This window comes from Acinonyx jubatus, chromosome C2 (genome assembly GCF_027475565.1).
Source record: "Acinonyx jubatus isolate Ajub_Pintada_27869175 chromosome C2, VMU_Ajub_asm_v1.0, whole genome shotgun sequence".
Taxonomy (NCBI): domain Eukaryota; kingdom Metazoa; phylum Chordata; class Mammalia; order Carnivora; family Felidae; genus Acinonyx; species Acinonyx jubatus.
This window is the reverse complement of record NC_069384.1, coordinates 38,975,322-38,993,379: the sequence shown is the minus strand read 5'-3', so window position 1 is coordinate 38,993,379 and position 18,058 is coordinate 38,975,322.

The window sequence follows — 18,058 nt, the reverse complement described above, 5'->3', positions numbered from 1 at the left end:
ATTACATACAGATAGGTCATTGAAATATTTTAACTTATCAATAATAAACTTAGAAAACATGAATAATGAATGGTTGCTGTGCTAAAATATTAACTTAAATAAGTAATACTTTTCAATAAAATTACAATAATAGTGTAAAAACTAAACCCTGAGGTCTAGTTTGCAAAATTATAGTCAAAAGAAGGGATATGTGATTTCAGTAAACACACTTAGACTGCAATGCTATTAACCTTGTGATTAGTATAGTTCTTTCTCTGTTTTATATCCAGGTGTATGAAATGATTAGGATAATTTATGAAGTCATAAAAACATGAATATATAAGATGAACTTATCACAAGAGACTTACCGTACTGTTAAACTCGAGATGCCGTGAGTGTAGGAAGAGGCATTCTGTGAATAAAAAGGTAACAGTCTTTTAAGGTTTAAATACATTTGAAAAGTGTTTCTAAAGTATTTTTAAGTATTGGGGGAGATAAATAAAATTCAGATATATGACATTTTACACACAGATACAATATATAATTTAGGATTAGCAAACAATAATTCTAGACATAAGAGCTAATATCTTGTCTATATCGCGGTAAAAATAATAGAATACTTTTGTATTTGTATGACTTTATAATGAATGGATTATTCATTGTGTTTTGGCAAACACAATTAATTATATAGTAACAGACCATTAATATGAATAAAAATACTGCATTTCTACAAAAGAGATGATGCTGGGGGAACCTGGGTGGCTTGGTCACTTAAGCATCCAATTTTGGCTTAGGTCATGATCTCACGGTTTGTGGGTTCGAACCCCGTGTTCGGCTCTGTGCTGACACCTCAGAGCCTGTACCCTTCTTTGGATTCTGTGTCTGCCTCTCTCTCTGCCTCTCCCCAGTTCATGCCCTGTCTCTCTCTCTCTGTCTCTCAAAAACAAGTAAACATTAAAATTTTTTTTTAAAAAAAGAGATGATTCTGTAAAACGGTTTTCAGCCATGAATCTGGTACAATAATTTTGTTGCACACTAAAAGCTTTAGCCAGTCAAGTAACTGGTATAATATACTTAGAATGAAATAAAATACTTTAGTGACTAATCATGAGGCCACCCTTAAAGGGGAAACATTGAACCTAGCCACCAAACTGAGAATATGATTTCACATTAAGAGTTCATGAAAAATTCTTCAATACATGAACTTAGATGATATTCCAAAAGAAAACCTCAATGTATTTCTCAAAGAAGAAACTTTAGAGTTACATTATTTAATTAAATCAACATGATTAGAAATCTTTAAAAAAATAACAAAAAAACCCCACCTCAACAAGTAAAAAATAAACACAGAAAATGAACAAAGCACAACAAATCTGGGCTAAAAAGTACTGTATAAAATAGAAAACAAATTATGATGGCTGATATTTAGTACCCAACATCATTTTAAACGTATGTGTCAAAAACTATACCAGAGGCACAAGCATAGTTTTACATATTTCAACAATTATAAGGAATGAAAGAACTTAAATAGTTACATTAATAGATCATACAAAGAACAGCAAATACCTAAGAGAGATAGGAAAGCTATTCCAACAAAATTTTTAAGTAGAATTAGTAAATTTTGAAAAGATTTTTGGAAAACAATGGAATATATAAAAACTCTTCTAATCTAAATTCATATCCATCATGAAATATTGATTTCTAAAATATATTATAATCTTTCAAATATCCCCAGTCTGCTCCTAGGGCCAGACAGCAGTAATAGTCATGTAAGTGACTCCACTTTAGAAGTAATTTTTCCAGTCAAATTGCTTTAGCTGATACATTTTGAAGGAGAAACGATCTATTCCCACCAAGTAATACTTAAATTGCATGAATGGGAGCAAATGAATAGCTCTTGTTTTTGAAGACTGAATTTGGCAGTGAATTGTTATGTTGCAATAGGTTTTTACTAAAATAGTTTATTCCTTTGAAATCCCTTTGTAATTTCTTATGTTCTTTCGAACACCTTTCTTCTTTCAAGTGGTTCTCGTTTGACTCTCAAATTCTATAATTATTGAAATATTATATATAATTAAAAACATAATTTTAAAAATAGGGAGAGATTTCAATATATGATTGCATGTATTCATTTAGAAGCATTAAAATAATGTTTAATGAATATTTGACGACACAGAAAAGAAACTCATGAGTTAATATCAAATGACAAAAATTTGATGAAAACCTTTATTTTGCTTTTGTGGCCATCCCATGAACCAGCCAATACCACCTAAATCCAAATCAACATCCAATTAGCTGAACATGAGTGGCGAACAAACACGTTACCCTGATGGTTTTCACTATGAATTCATGAAATTCTCTTTCACCTTTTGGGTCTACTCTGTCCCATCTCTAATCCATTCAGTCATCAAAAGGCGTCATTTCAGACTGTCACGACTGCCTGTCCTCACCTGCCGTCACATCCCCTGCCCTCCCGCCTCCTCCTACAGCTCCACCTCTCACCCCTTTCTTGCTCCAAGGCATCTTTCTTATACCACCAGATTTTTGCTCCCCTTTAGATCATTTTAATGTTTGTTTCTTCTGAGAGAGAGTGAAAGAGAAAGACTGTGTGCACAAGAGAGGGTCGGGCAGAGAGAGAAAGAGGGAGAGAGGGAATCCCAAGCAGCCTCCATGCTCAGCGTGAAGCCCACCCAGGGCTCAATCTCACAACCCTGAGATCTTGACCTGAGCCAAAATCAAGAATCAGATGCTTAACCAACTAAGCCACCCAGGCAGCCTCCTTTAGATCATTTTAATTAGCATTCAAACCAGATATTATTTTTCCCCTTAAAAAAAAAGAGTGACAGCTTATTTTGGCCCCATTTCCCATCTCCTTCTGAAATAACACTCCTTTTTTTTTTTTTTTCTTCTTCTTCTTTCTTTTTTGGTTTCCTTTCAGTAAAACTTCAAGAAAGTGTGACCTGTACATGCTCACTCTAATTATCGTTCCACTCTCCCCTGACTCCACTCAGGCTGGTTTTCTTTCCTAATGTTCCATGGAAATCGCTCTCATCAAGATCACAAATGTCCTCCTCCTGTTAAGTCCAACAGTCAGTTCCTATTTTTTGTCGCACTTGATCTATCAGCACAATTTAACAGAGTTTGAACTCTCCCCTACTTGATAGATAAACTTTCCTTGTTTTCCTCTTCTCTCAATGGTTGCTCCTTCCCTGTCCCATTTGCTGATTCATCCTTTTCTTCTCACTCTTTTAATATTGAAGTCCTTCAGTGCTCAGTCCCAGGCTTCTTCCCTTCTCTACCCATACTCTACATCTTTGTTGCTTTATATGGCCTTCTGGTTTTAAATAACTTCTGGGGCGCCTGGGTGACTCAGTCAATTAGGCAGCCGATTTGGGCTCAGATCATGATCTCACGGTTCAAGGGTTTGAACCCCACATTGGGCTCTGTGCTGACAGCTCAGAGCCTGGAGCCTGCTTTGGATTCGGTGTCTCCCTCTGTCTCTGCCGCTCCCCTGCTCGTGTTCTGTCTCTCTCTCTTTCAAAAATGAATAATAAACATTAAAAATTTTTAAATAACTTTTACTCCCAGATGTTCCATATGCAGACCAGACTTTTCTTCTGGACCACACAATTCTATAGTCAACCGTTTGCTCAACTTTATTTCAGTATTTAATGCACATCTCAAACTCAACATGTCCAAGTCTGATTCCTGGTCTTTTTTCCATCTATGGATTTCTCCACCTTAGAATACATAGATGTCACTCCTGTATTCTGTTGCTCTAGTACAGAATAGTTATTCAAAATATATATTTGTTAACCTAAATAATAAATTAACACATGAATCAAATTTTCAGGGCACAAACACATATATACAAATACCAAATTAAATGCAGTATATCAAATCAATATCTGAATAATGCCAATCCATAATGGTGAAGGAATACAAGTGCTAGTATTTGCTTTATTAAAATTTTCCACAATTGTTATGTACTGCTCTTACAACTAGAGGAAACATTTAAAGTACAATCCTTCTAGATTTTAGGGCACATAAAGAGTAAGATTGGATAAGTAAGTGAATGAAAATCCTGCTTTAACATGGGGGTGCCTGGGTAGCTCAGTCAGTTAAGCATCTAACTCCAGCTTAGATCATGATCTCAGCCTGAGTTCGAGCTCCGTGTCAGGCTCTGTGATGACAGCTTAAAGCCTGGAGCCTGCTTCAGATTCTGTGTCTCCCTCTCTCTCTGCCCCTCCCCCACTTACATTCTGTCTTACATTCTGTCTCTCTCAAAAATAGATAAACATTACATTTTTTTTTAGAAAATACTGTTTTAACATAATTAAATATTAGAATTTATGATTTTGTTTATAGAATCATCAGATAAAGTTTTCTTTTCCTCCATCAAAAACAAAAGCATTTCAGGGCGCCTGGGTGGCTCAGGTGGTTAGGCGTCTGACTTCGGCTCGGGTCATGATCTCCCAGTTTGTGAGTTTGAGCCCCACATCAGGCTCTGTGCTGACAGCTCCAAGCCTGGAGCATGCTTAGGATGCTCTGTCTCCCTTTCTCTCTGCCCCTCCCCAACTCATGCTCTGTCTCTCTCTGTCTCTGTCTCTCTCAATAACAAATAAACATTAAAAAAATTTTAAAAGAGCATTTCAATAAAAAGCCATGGTATTAAATAAAGTTTACTAGGTATTTTTCTCATATTTATGAAAAATGCATAAAAGGGTTTTTGTCTTTCTGGACAAGTGATTGACATCTGGTAATAAGTAGTTTTTCATCACTAACCATGCTATTTTAATCTTTACAGATACATTTATTTATTAGTAATTGATATTCAACATTGTATCAATTTCTTATTTTATATCCCTTAGGGCCTCTCCATATCAATATTTGATTAACAGTAATTTCAATTATCAAGCCGAGTTTCTGTTAGGATAATATATAATTCAGATATTTGACCTGTTCAAATCCTTCCACCAAATTACTTTAGCAAAATGAAATACAATTTTTCAAGTCGAAAATATGAGCATTTTAACCGTGGGTCAGATAAGATAGTCAGCTTTTATTTCCTTCTGAGTTATATCTCTTTTGTGGTTTTGCTCATGGAATTAATCAATGGGTACATGGAACTGATAGGGCCAAGGGACTCTAAAATTATAGTCTAGGCTACACTGAAAACAGCTCTTAGTGTTCTAAGAACTGTGTGTGTCATCTACATTCCTCATGAAAACGAGCTTTGAAAAGTCCTTGTAAAAATAGATCTGATAACATGCACTCATGTATGCCCAAATTAGGTTTAAAGTCTATATGACTTTTCCTTCTTTCTTTACAAAGCCTGTGGGACTTCATGCCTTCATGCTCTTTGATGCATAAGGATGTACAGTTTGTACTACATGCCTGTAAAACTGAATGCTTACTCATTTATTATTAATTTTGCAGTTTCTTTCAGAGCATAGTGGTTGTGAGGTTAGGCTCTAGTTTGGGGCTAACTCTGTGACCGTAGTTAGGTCATTGAAAACTTCTGTGACTCAGTTTCGTCTTTGTAAAATGGACATTAAAATAGCACTTAACCCATTATCAAGGATTAAATGAAATAATATGTGTAGTTTTCGGAACACATCATGAGGCATGTGTCTAACAACTATGACATACAGCATTAGACATTTGCCTACATTGGGGTCATTTGCTATTTTTTCATATGCAAATTATATTAGTTTACCAGGGCTGCCACAATAAAATACTAGACAACATAGACAACAGAGGAGCGCCTGGGTGGCTCAGTCGGTTGGGCGTCTGACTTTGACTCAGGTCATGATCTCACAGTTTGTGGGTTTGAGCCCCGCATCAGGCTCTGTGCTGACTGCTTGCTCAGAGCTTGGAGGCTGCTTCAGATTCTGTGTCTCCTTCTCTCTCTGTCCCTCCCCCGCTCGTGCTTTGTCTCACTCTGTTTCTCAAAAATAAATAAATGTAAAAAAAATAAAATAAAAAAAATACTAGGCAACAGAAATTTATTTTTTCATAGTTCTACATGCTGGGAGACCAATACTGAGATGTCAACAGGATGAGTTCTTCTGGATCATCTCTTCTTGGCTTGCAGATGGCTGCCATCTTGCTGTGTCTTCATATGATCTTTCCTCTGTGTGCAGGTATCCCTGGTGTCTCTTTTGAGTGTCCAAATTGTCTCCTCCTATGGCACAAGTAAGATTAGATTAGGGCCCGCCATGAAGGCCTCATTTTTGCTTAATTTCCTATTTAAAGGCAATCTTCAAAAACAGTCATGTTCTATGGTACTAAGAATTAGAGCTCCAATATATGAATTTTGAGGGAGACAATTCAGCCCAGAACACATATGTACAAATATGACAAAATTCTCTACACTTTTTCCTCCTTGTGTGAAGCTCTTTATAATCTCTATATTATTTAATTATTATAAAAGTCTTAAAAATGATTTTTTAAACTTAATTAATTAATCAAGTAATCAGGACTCCAAGGCTGAGATACAGGTTACTTTACTTAGAGGAACTAAAAAGATGATAAGGGGCACCTGGCTGGCTCAGTCAGTGGAGCATGTGACTCTTGATCTCAGAGTTGTGGGTTTGAGCCCTACACTGTGTGTTGAGATTACTTTAAAAAGTAAAATCTCGAAGAAAGAAAAAAAAAAAGAGGGTGCCTGGGTGGCTCAGTTAGCATCTCACTTTAGCTCAGGTCATGAACTCATGGTTCAAGAGTGTGACCCCACGTCAGGCTCTGAGCTGTCAGCACAGAGCCTGGAGACTGCTTCGGATTTTGTGTCTCCCTGTCTCTCTGCTCCTCCCCTGCTCACACCCTGTCTCTTGCTCACTCTCTCAAAAATAAATAAATGTTAAAAAATTTTTTTAAAGAAAAAAATTAAAAAAAAAAACCAGATAAGTTTAGAGTCCAGGCTTTGAACCACATTTTCTGTCTGATTCAAAAGCCAGATTTTTCCTACTACCTTATGGTTTATCGTAAATTGGTTAACTGTCTTTTATTGATCAATTCACTTGCCAGATAAGTAACAACCATGTTTCTGCAGATGATTTTCATTTTTGTTTGTTTTTTACTTGTCTCCATTGGCCAAGCTGTTTTATCAATATGTATATAGATGTAACTTCGTGGAATTTTATTTTCACTTTGTTGGAGTAATTAACTTTTAAAATGTTGAATTTATCAATGATTATCAAATAAAAATCAATTAGTTTTCTTACACTTGCCATTTCCTTGCTAGATTCACTGGAGTCAGCTTTGGGCCATTCTGGATGATAGGGAAGTTAGGTTAAGATTGTTAAGAATTCCTGAAAAATGTGAATAACGCATACAAGTTTATTGAAGATGTGGTTGAATGAGGCAGCAAGTTTCAGATTCCACTGCCCTATTGTTATCATTGCTATCTCTTCCTACTAATCTATACTCCTAATGTATAATTTACAAATAGAAGCACGCTATGCCTCCCCTCCACCCCCCTTTTTTAGAAGTGTTTGTTTGGGGAAGAAAATAAGACTAATAAATTAGTCCTTTTTTTAATGGATTGTGAGGGCAGTGCGGATTTTCAAAACAACATTGATTTCAACAAATGAATGTTATCATCTCAAGTGACTCATTTTGTGGGAACTAGTTTATGTGCCAGTCTCTGGTCTGATCTAAATAGATGCTGTCATAAAAACATAAATTTTGAAATTTTCTTTTCATGCTATTAAGCCTTTTTCCTCCCCTGAGATAATAACCACAGGGCACAGTGAAAAACATAATGATCACAATAACATCGGTTTTTAAAGAGAAGGTGCAAAACCTTTTTTTACTTCCCCACTGGTTTTTTTTTCTCTTTTTTGTTAAGATTTCCTCTTTGTAGACCCTTTGCACAATGAAAATAGAATAGTCTCTTTGCTGTATCTCTTTACCAACAAGTTACTCCAAGTTTCTAAACTGTGGCAGTTTGCAATTTTGATAATATATGACTTTATATTATTATGGAACCAGGTATAAATTACTTAAAAATGATGAGAGAGAGCCCAGCTGATTAATAAGAATATCTTATTAATATCATCTTTATTTATATTTTATCATTTATGACTTGCTATAGTGGTGGTACTTGGGAATTTAGGAAATCATAAAGATTTTTCATATCTGAGCTATACTGTATTCTAGAGAAAAGTAATATCAATAACATTATGTCATTCTCCTAAAAGAATATGGTAAGAATTAATTATTGTACATATACATATATACAGAAAGCCTAGATTAGTGCCAACTCCATAGTAAGTACTATTTACATGAAGATAAGTTATTATTATTAGTGTGGGAAGGTGATCCATTTGTAGTGTTTAAATTTATTGTTTTGAGAAGGCTTTATTTTATCACTTAATCAGAGAAAAAAACAAACATAAAAGCTTTGTATATTTCGACCCAGTAACAAGTTTTAAGGAGGTTTAGGATTGATTATTATTTATAAATTTAATACTTTTTAAGGGGGAAATGAATCCAAGTAGTATTTGAAAAAATAAACACCATTTTACTCAGTTTTAAATAGTTTTATACTTTTGTATATAATTTTAATCATGAGAACATTTTCATATCAAAATGACAAAATATATCAACCATTTATCCAATTTAGAAAAATATGTAACTCTAATAAGTATAGTTGCATTTCATTTCTGCATGATTCCTATTTCCAGAAATTCTGAGGTTTAACACTGAATATGAGGTAGATTAAAATTCAGACACTGCAAAGCTAACTTTTCTATAATAGTATTATATAGTAAATTTTTTTGAAAAGGAAACAAGTTTTAATAACACTGATGTCCATTAACATTTTTCTATAAAATATACATTTCAATATTAATAACTACATTAATGACCTTTGAAATGAAAATATCACAACATTTTTCAGTATTCTATCTTTTCCATCAACTGTCGTGGTTAAAATATTTTAAGACAATCTTCCTTTCATTGACTACATCCCTTTAAGAAACAAAACAAAAACAAATAAACTTTTGAAAATGAATTGGAAATGTATGTATAGTGAATCTAGGTTTGCACTTTACATTTTGTTACATCATGGAGTTTGTAAATAGGTGGTTCTTATAAAATAGTAATATTCTCTGTGATGTTGAAACATGCTTATCCAAGTGAATGCAGTAACATTTTGAACTTTATCAGTCTGAGTTCCCAAACCTAGCAAATAAAAAGGCTTGGGAAAGTAGAAGACTTTCTAAAGTACGAACGATGCCTCAATTCTCATAAATTTTCCTCAATTGGAAAAGGTGATTAATTGAAGGGCTGATTATAAAATGATTTTCAGGGTACACAGTAGATTCAGTCATCTATTTTCAGATATCTATGAGTGCTTTTCCAATGTACAATATCTATGGGTACAAATTGTCCTCTGAAACCAAGGCAATTCATTTCCACTTTGAGAAATTAACGTGGGGAAAGAAATTACTAGTATTGCATGATTCCTATTTCCAGAAATTCATATTAAAAGTTATAACTAGCACCCAAATTTCACGCACACCCTCCCCCATTTCTTCCTCTTCCACCTCCTCCTCCTTCTTTTATTGGTATTTGTTGAGTGATACGTATAAACCTATTATATACTAGACTTTTGCTATCTATGCCATTGAGATTTCTCAGATTGAAGCCAATTTCACAGATCTGAATTAATATTAAAATTCAGTGTACTTATTATAAAACTTCTCTCTAGGTCAAAAGACAGAACTTTCAAGTAGATATTCAAACTTATGTATTCCATCAAAAAGTAGACTTTCTAACAGGTATTATGAAAGCACATTCCATTTCCATTGTATTCAATTTTGTCTTTGAACTAAAATTCTATAAATGATAAAATGAAATGGGCAAGTACTGTAATTTATGTGGGTTGCATCTCTGGGCAATTATCTATATAGTTAAATTATTGTCCTTAGAATGAGGAGAAATTGGAAAACTTACTTCTCAAACTTTGCAACTAATATAAACTTGTGTTAAATTTCTAGAAATTTCTAAAATTTAAAATGCATTTTTGAGGCAAAATTCAAACTTTTAGAAAACAAGAAAGTACTACTTCTAGATGTCCTCTACAAAAGGTCTACGTACATTTGCAAATCTCACCAAATCAAGTAAACTGGTGAACCAGAAGTTAAGCGAAAATAACATGGTTATAACTTCTTAAAAAAAAAAAAAGCAAGAGTGAGGAATGTACCCCTCACTCTTATAAGAAGGTATATGTACTCTAAGGCAGCAATATTATGAACAGCTGTTAGCCACCATGCTTAAATTGGCTGTGAATATCTGAAATAGTTGTCCACGGTAATAGGAAATTCACGGTTATTTTGTACCTTTAAAGAAGCTTTAGTTCCAGCCTATCAAAGCTCATTCTTTCCTGGAAGAAGCTCAGAATTACATGGTTTCCACATCTGTGGAGCATGTTGTGCTTCTCAATCATCTAACTGCACTAAGACAGGCACAATAAGATCACTGTTTTCATACACTTTCTCAAGCCATGTTTGTTTTCAGCAGCACAGGGGCAGGGAGGGCTGGAGAAACAAGAGTGCACTGCCCAGTCACGGGATCATATAGTTCCTTTTTCAGCCTATGTGAAACTGTTAGTGGAACCATGAACAAGAAACTTTCTTTCTACTTTTTTTATCTAGCTTGACCTGCTAGAAAAGAAAGTTCTCTGCATTTTCCTGTCAGAAAGCCTTCCAGTTATTTTTTTATAATTACAACGTCTTTCAGATTTTTATAGAAGGAACTACTGTTCAGTGAGTAGCATGGAATACTGTTTTTATTATAAAATACTAATAGTCAAATGTTACCAAGAAGTTTTTTAGAAAAAAAAACACCCTTTTATTAGCTTAATTATATCTTTTTCCCCCTTATTTGTATGCTTTTTATCTCAAAATGTTAGAAAACAATACATGATACTTAACAGATTTTGCAGTATTCCTGAGAATACCTGAGTATCAGACATAAAAGCTATTATATAAGGAAAACCATTAAAAGCCATTTTAAAAGTATCTAAAATAATAATGGTTAATTCTAATTCTAATTCATTTCTACAATGAATTTTCATCTGTTTGTGATGAGAAAAACTAATGAAAAGGATATTATTATGAGATCTATCTTCAGATACAAATAAACACTGACTTTTCTCCCAACCAAATTTTTTAGAGGCAATGATCTTTTACTTCAGTAGTCACTGAAATTTTCTCTGGAAGACCAATCCCTCTTTGGTTAATTGGACTTCATCAAGTGGAATGGACAGGAAGAAACTGAAGGTATATTTGCTATTTCTGACATACCTATCACCAGCTCCATATGCTACTGGGTCAGGATATGTTGGGAATTGGATGGACATGACTAATTCACATTTTATAAGACTAATTGAATTTGGGTTACAAAAAAACGACCTTTGAAAACCAACTGCGAGTTTGATCGAAAAGGTTTCCTATCCATCAAAACTTATTGTCCAAACATGTTTTATGAGACATGCCCAGCATCAACTCATTTGTCTTTAATATGAGTTTTTCAACATATTGGATAAATCAAACTCAGGAATATAACAGAGAGGAAAATATAAAGAAATTTACAGTGAAGCAAAAAGATAATGGTGACTAAAATTTATGCTTTAAAGTACAAGTGCACAATTCTTATTTAATAAATTGCTGGAAGATTGTCATTTATCTAATAAGAGTAGTTCATCTTTTTTAGGATTGTGTCTACACGATAGCCTCACAGAAGAAAAGGTAGCAGGAATGTGTTGTGATGGTGACTTGGTGATTATTAAAAACAAAAATGAAAACAAAAAAACACCTCAAAACAATCATCAAAATCAGAATCTGCCTATGTCAAGATAGGGAATTACACTGTTTACCATTTCTCTTAGAACTTCAGGAGAAATAAGTTCATTGATGGCAGAAAGATAAACTTGCAAAAGCAGGATGTAAAGAGTATTTCTTTGCCTTGGCAGGCTCCTTTCAGTGCTAACCCTATATGCAGATATAGTTAAGGGTCTGGATATTGATTTTAAATCCACACATACTTTTTATTCTATCTTTGAACTCATCTTGTAATTTGTTTTATTATTTTACCGATTAGAGCTTGGTTGCCCTGTAGCGGTTTCATATAGCCTAATTTGACCCTTTACTCTTACCTCCAAAGTAGACAATATCTTTTCTGAAGGTAGGAATCATTTTATAGTAGCTCAGGGTTGGGCATCAAGTGGGTAGGGCTCATAATTCTTGTGTGATGTACTGAGTTTTAACTTTAGTTTGACTAATTGGCTCGGATTTCTTGTGTTTCTCACAATTTCTTCCCCAGTTCCTCTCCTGTTTTTTCTCTCTTGGATTTCCATCTCCATGGTTTCGGCACTAGATTCATGAATTTAGCTCTACTGCTGAGCACACTGTTGGTTCACTGTTTGACTGAATGGAGTGGAACCCATAGCAATTGGTTTCTGTGTCTTTATATCTTAGGAGAACGGTTCCTGGTTCTCTGCCCAGTTTCCTGTCTTACATAGGCTTTTTCATTTGCTTCCATCTTATTAAGAAAACATTTGTTAAGACAATCAATGGAAGTAAATTATAAATTAACCTTACAAAACCATAATTTGTTCTCCATAGGCTATTTGGAGTTGAGGGGAAAAAAATGTTTTGGTTTAAAAACTCCCTTCCCAAATACCTTTTCTTATCCTGGAAACTTTTCAGTTGCTTCAATGTAGATGAAAAATCCCCAAGATTTTGGAGAAAATAGCGTTTGCAGTTCAAGTTATCAAAATCATTCATATGTTAAATATTCTGTTTTAAACATACTACATAATGTCATGCAGTTTAAACAAAATCTATATTAAATCTGCCATTCATTTAGGGGGAAAAAAAGGGCTTTCAGACATCCACTGAGAGAGCTGGAAAAATTCCCATGGTGCCCAACTATATCACACATTTAAGAGGTCAGGTATTTCACAAATCTAAACCTGCCTCCATCTAACAATAGGACTAATGATACAACCCGTCACATAGATCTGCCACATGGTTCAACAAGTTGCATGTATCAGCCATTTAGTGCAACATTGCACATGAAACAACTGTTGTGCAACACAACCTGCCACAGAGACAACCAGTTGCTAGATTCTGAGTGTATTATAGTCTTGTTCAATGGAAAAGGGCTTCTTTTAACTATAAATAATTGTTTTGAATAACTGTTTTGAATAACTGTTTATTTTAGTCTGTGTGGGTTGCTATAACAAAATATCATAGACCAGGTATACCATAAACAGCAGAAATTTATTTCGGACAGTTCTGAAGGCTAGAAAGCACAGAATCAAGATTCCGTGTTTGCGATCTAGACAGCCATCTTTTCAATGGAATCTAACATGGCAGAAAAGGTTAGAGATCTTTCTGGGGGCCTCTATTATAAGGGTACAATCCCATTAATAAAGGCCCTGTACTTGTGACCTAATAATTTCCCAAGTCCCCACCTCCAAATATCATCACATTGGGGATTGGGTTTCAGATATGAATTTTAGGGGGACACAAATATTCATTTTATAGCACTGCTCTTTTCCTTCCATAAGCTATTAAATGTTTGCCTAACACATACCTAGGCACTGCATTAGATGTTGTGGATATAAAAGAAAATAAGAGACTTTTTCTGACCTCCAAGCCCCATAGATTGGGGAACAAGACACACATGAAACATAATTTCTCTTTGCACTACAGGGATATTTCTTAGTGTATAGAGATATTCAGTATTAACGGAATTATTTTCAATAATAGAAGTAAATCTGGAGTTGTCTTCTAATCTGGCTATGCCTGAAAAGTGATCTTTTCTGTGTTCCAGAAATGATCCTTTAGGGTTTCCAACTTTGACAATGTTCACAAAAGACTGATGTATAAAACCAATATATATGGACTTATTAATTTACAGAAATAAATATAATTATAGGAAGATAAGATGTTTATGTTCATTTTCTAAGTGTATTCTTTCCCTTTAGGCAAACTGTATAAAAGACAAATTAGGAGCACTTGGGTGACTCAGTCGGTTAACCATCCGACTTCAGCTCAGGTCATGTTCTCACGGTTCCTGAGTTCAAGCCCTGCATTGGGCTCTGTGCTTTAGATCCTCTGTCTCCCTTTCTCTCTGCCCCTCCCACCACTCGTGGTCTCTCTCTCTTTCTCTCTCTCTCAAATATAAACGTTAAAAAAACAAATTATTAAAATATTGCTTTGTGAACAGAGTATCAGAGCAAAGGACTATTGCTGCTTGATCCTCTTCTGTATGAGTCTATCTTGTCCATTTCAACAAAACCTGGTGGACAAGATGCTGATGTAGTCCCTGCAGCATTAGTCTTGCTTAAGCCCTTATCACTTGGCAAACACCATCCCAAGCGGGTTGGAACAAGTCCTCTGTTTATTGGCTCAGTATTCACTCATGTTCAAGAAACCATTGGGACTAAACTTAAGCAAGAGTCACAGATAATACGCCAGATAATTCTCCTACATTTCTCTTAGTTGAAGTCTAGCTCTACCTTGAAGATATCACTTTCTCTGCATCTTTCAGTTTTGAACTCACGTTCCTAACTGTTGGAAAATAGGATTGTGTCTTTTTTTCTCTCTATTGCAGCTCCATGGTGATTATTACACAGCTTTTTAGTAAAATGTCCTCCTCCATTTAGATTCACACCATTATGTTCAATTATCTTTTGCCTCTCCTTTGTCTTCCTTTCTAATCTCTAGGTCAGTCCTCCTCATTCACTGAAGAACTTGGCAGAGAGTGAATCACGTTCCTTTTTACTTGAATTCCTTCCTCGCTCTTCCCACTCTGAACTAATATCAACAATTCTAGTGTGGCATTTCCATTGTCCAGAATTTACTCTGACTATTGTGGCTGTGTATATTTCTGTAGAAATATACTTAGCAATATTTCATTAGACCTTCATCTTGTAGTTTAATCTTTTAGGGAGATCTTATTTTCATGACAGCCAGATCCTTAGGGTTGTTCCTCAATATCTTCTATGTATTGCCTGTAGATATTAGCCGAAGTGTCGGCAGGAGGTGAGTGTCAGGTTTTCCAGTTAGAGGAGTAATACAAGAGTTAAGAAGGTTTGATCAGAACTCAGTTTTAAAAGATAAGTAGGAGTTCATCATGCTGGCTGGAGTGCAAAAACCTTCCAAGGGGAGCCACCTCAACAAAGACATAAAGTCATAAAACAGCATGCTTGATCGTGAAGTCATTATGAAGCGTACTTGGAAATACGGCTGGACATATAGCCAGAGATTCCTGATTGCCGTCCTCACCCTTGGTTTCATCCACCCACCTGCATATGTAGAATAGGCCTTTTAGCCTTTATTACTAATCCATTTGCAGCCTTACTGCACTTCATCTGAGTTCTTGAACTTCACTCCATTCTGTCAGTTAGGATAACCATCTTTTTTTTCCTGTCAGTCAATCAATACAGCTGCTATACCGCAGACAGGTGTTGGACCAGAATAAGTCAGTTGCCATATAATAGAGGATCTAGCATAGGTAGATTTTGCTTTATCACTTTGACCAACAGGAAATCATTGAAGTGACTGGAAATCCAACATGTTCTTAAGAACTGGGTGGCTTGCATGACAGAGTAGATGGGCTGCCATTAGCTTTGCCATACTTCATTACCAACATTATAAACATAGTTAATTTCAACACTACATGATCTTTTATTAAGTGTTTGTTTATTTATTGAGAGAGGGAGAGAGAGAGAATCCCAAGAAGGCTCCATGCTCACAGAGCAGAGCCCAACACCGAGCCTGATCCCACCAACTGTGAGATCATGACTTGAGCAAAGTTCAAGAGTCAGACGCTTAACCACCTGAGCCACCCAGATGCCCAACACCACATGATTCTTTTGCAAGCTGGATGATTCTTAAGGTAAAGCTACTCTGAAAGTATAGACAATAGTACGGATTAGAGAACACTGCTTTAATAGATTCTTGCCATCCAAACTGCCAAAAAGAGAAAATACTTCCTTTTCAGTTGATAGGAACTTCTGCAAGAAGGCTTAGACTTCTTCAGCTGATGTCATGACTTATCATATGTCTATTTTTTAACATACTTGAATATTATACCCATTAAGGAGTCTGTACCAAAAATATGAGCCATTTTCCCTAATTCCTGATCAGCTGCGTAGGGGTTAGATCTCATCTTTAGTATCTCACCTGTTTCTTGACTATGAAATGATAGAGATTGACTCATTCACAACTTGGCAGATATAGAAAATAATTATCCATTTGTTACATAAAGAAGAAAGATTTATGATTTCTGCTACTGGAAAACTTGGTAGAGGAAAATTGCTGGATTTTACTGTTATCTGGGCTTGCCCAAATAATCTCTTTTTGACACTGACAAACAGTTTTCCTGAGTTCTGCCCAACCTTAGGGGAACCAATGACTGATTTAGTGTCGAGGAGATTGATTGCCTTGCAGACACCAATACTTTTTTTCTGATATCAGTTTTTTATTTTCTGTAAGATTAGGGCCTCCACTCTGGTGAGTCCTTGGCTATCTGTTCAACTGAGTATGTGATAAAATTCAACCTGCCGAAGCCCAGTAATTGGAACAATGGAGTAGTGATGATTATATTTAATAAAGAAAAGGCTTCAATGTGTTCAAAGACCTCAATGTATTTGAGGTATGGGAAACGTTTAATGGAATGGATTTCATAATTTCTTATAGTTTCATCTAGTTCTCAAACTCTATGACATGAATTGTGACACTTTGCAAAGAAGACTCATATCAATGTGAAATACAGGCTCATCAGGGAAAGATGAATTAATTAATTTATGTTTTTTAATGTTTATTTTTGAGAGAGAAAGAGACAGAGTATGAGTGTGGGAGGGGCAGAGAGAAAGGGAGATACAGAATCCAAATCAGGCTCCAGGCTCTGAGTTGTCGGCACAGAGCCTGATACAGGGCTTGAACCCAGGAGCTGTGAGATCATGACCTGAGCTGAGGTCGGATGTTTAACCGATCATGACCTGAGCTGAGGTCGGATGTTTAACCGACTGAGCCACCCAGAAGCCCCTGGGAAAGATGAATTTAAACAGTCATATGATTCAATGGCTCACAAACCTGTGGACCTCTTAGTGTTGGCCAAGTTTGGAAGCATAGTAATAAGTCTGAGAAACTTTTTTGCACATGTTGCCCAGGCATTGTATACAGAGGAAATAAAATATCTCTCCTACTATTTAACAAGTCTGTGAAGATATTTTTTACTAATAAATTCATTTAAAAGCTTTCAGACATAAATTTAGTAGTTTTCCTATCTATAAACACAATCACAATATTATGAAAACAGTAAAAGGAATCCCAGGAATATCTTAATTCAAAGCATGGTAGAACGATAGAGAAAACATTTAATTAAAACTGCAACTTCTTGCAGAACAGATCACTAAAGGAAAGATAATATACTTTTTCTTCTAGATCAGGAAAAAAGTGAAATTTGTCAATTCTCCCTGAATTGATCTCTATTAGTGCTGTACAATCAATCACAATCAAATTATTTTTTTAAGTTTACTTATTTATTTTGAGAGAGACAGAGACAGTGTGAGTGAGGGAGGGGCAAAGAGAGACAGAGAGAGACAGAGAATCCCAAGCAGACATTGCACTGTCAGTGCCCAGCTCCACGCAGGGCTCAAACCCATGAAACCATGAGATCGTGACCTGAGCCAAAACCAAGAGTCAGATACTTAACTGACTGAGCCACCCAGGCATCCCTCTCAGTCAAATTCTTAAAGAGCTTTTTTAACATGAAAAAAATGACTTGGGTCACCTGGCTGGCTCATTTGGTAGAACGTGCAACTCTTGATCTTAGGGTTATAAATTTGAGTCCCACATTGTGTGTAGAGATTACTTAAAAACAAAATCTTTAGAAAGGATATCTGTAGGAATATCCATAAGGAAATAGGAAAATAATAGAAACAATACAAATATGAGGCCTTGATTTACCTACAATAAATGTGCTATAAAGTTTCATAAATTAAAAAGCAGTGTGAACATAGAGATAGATCAATGGGCTAGATTATATTCAT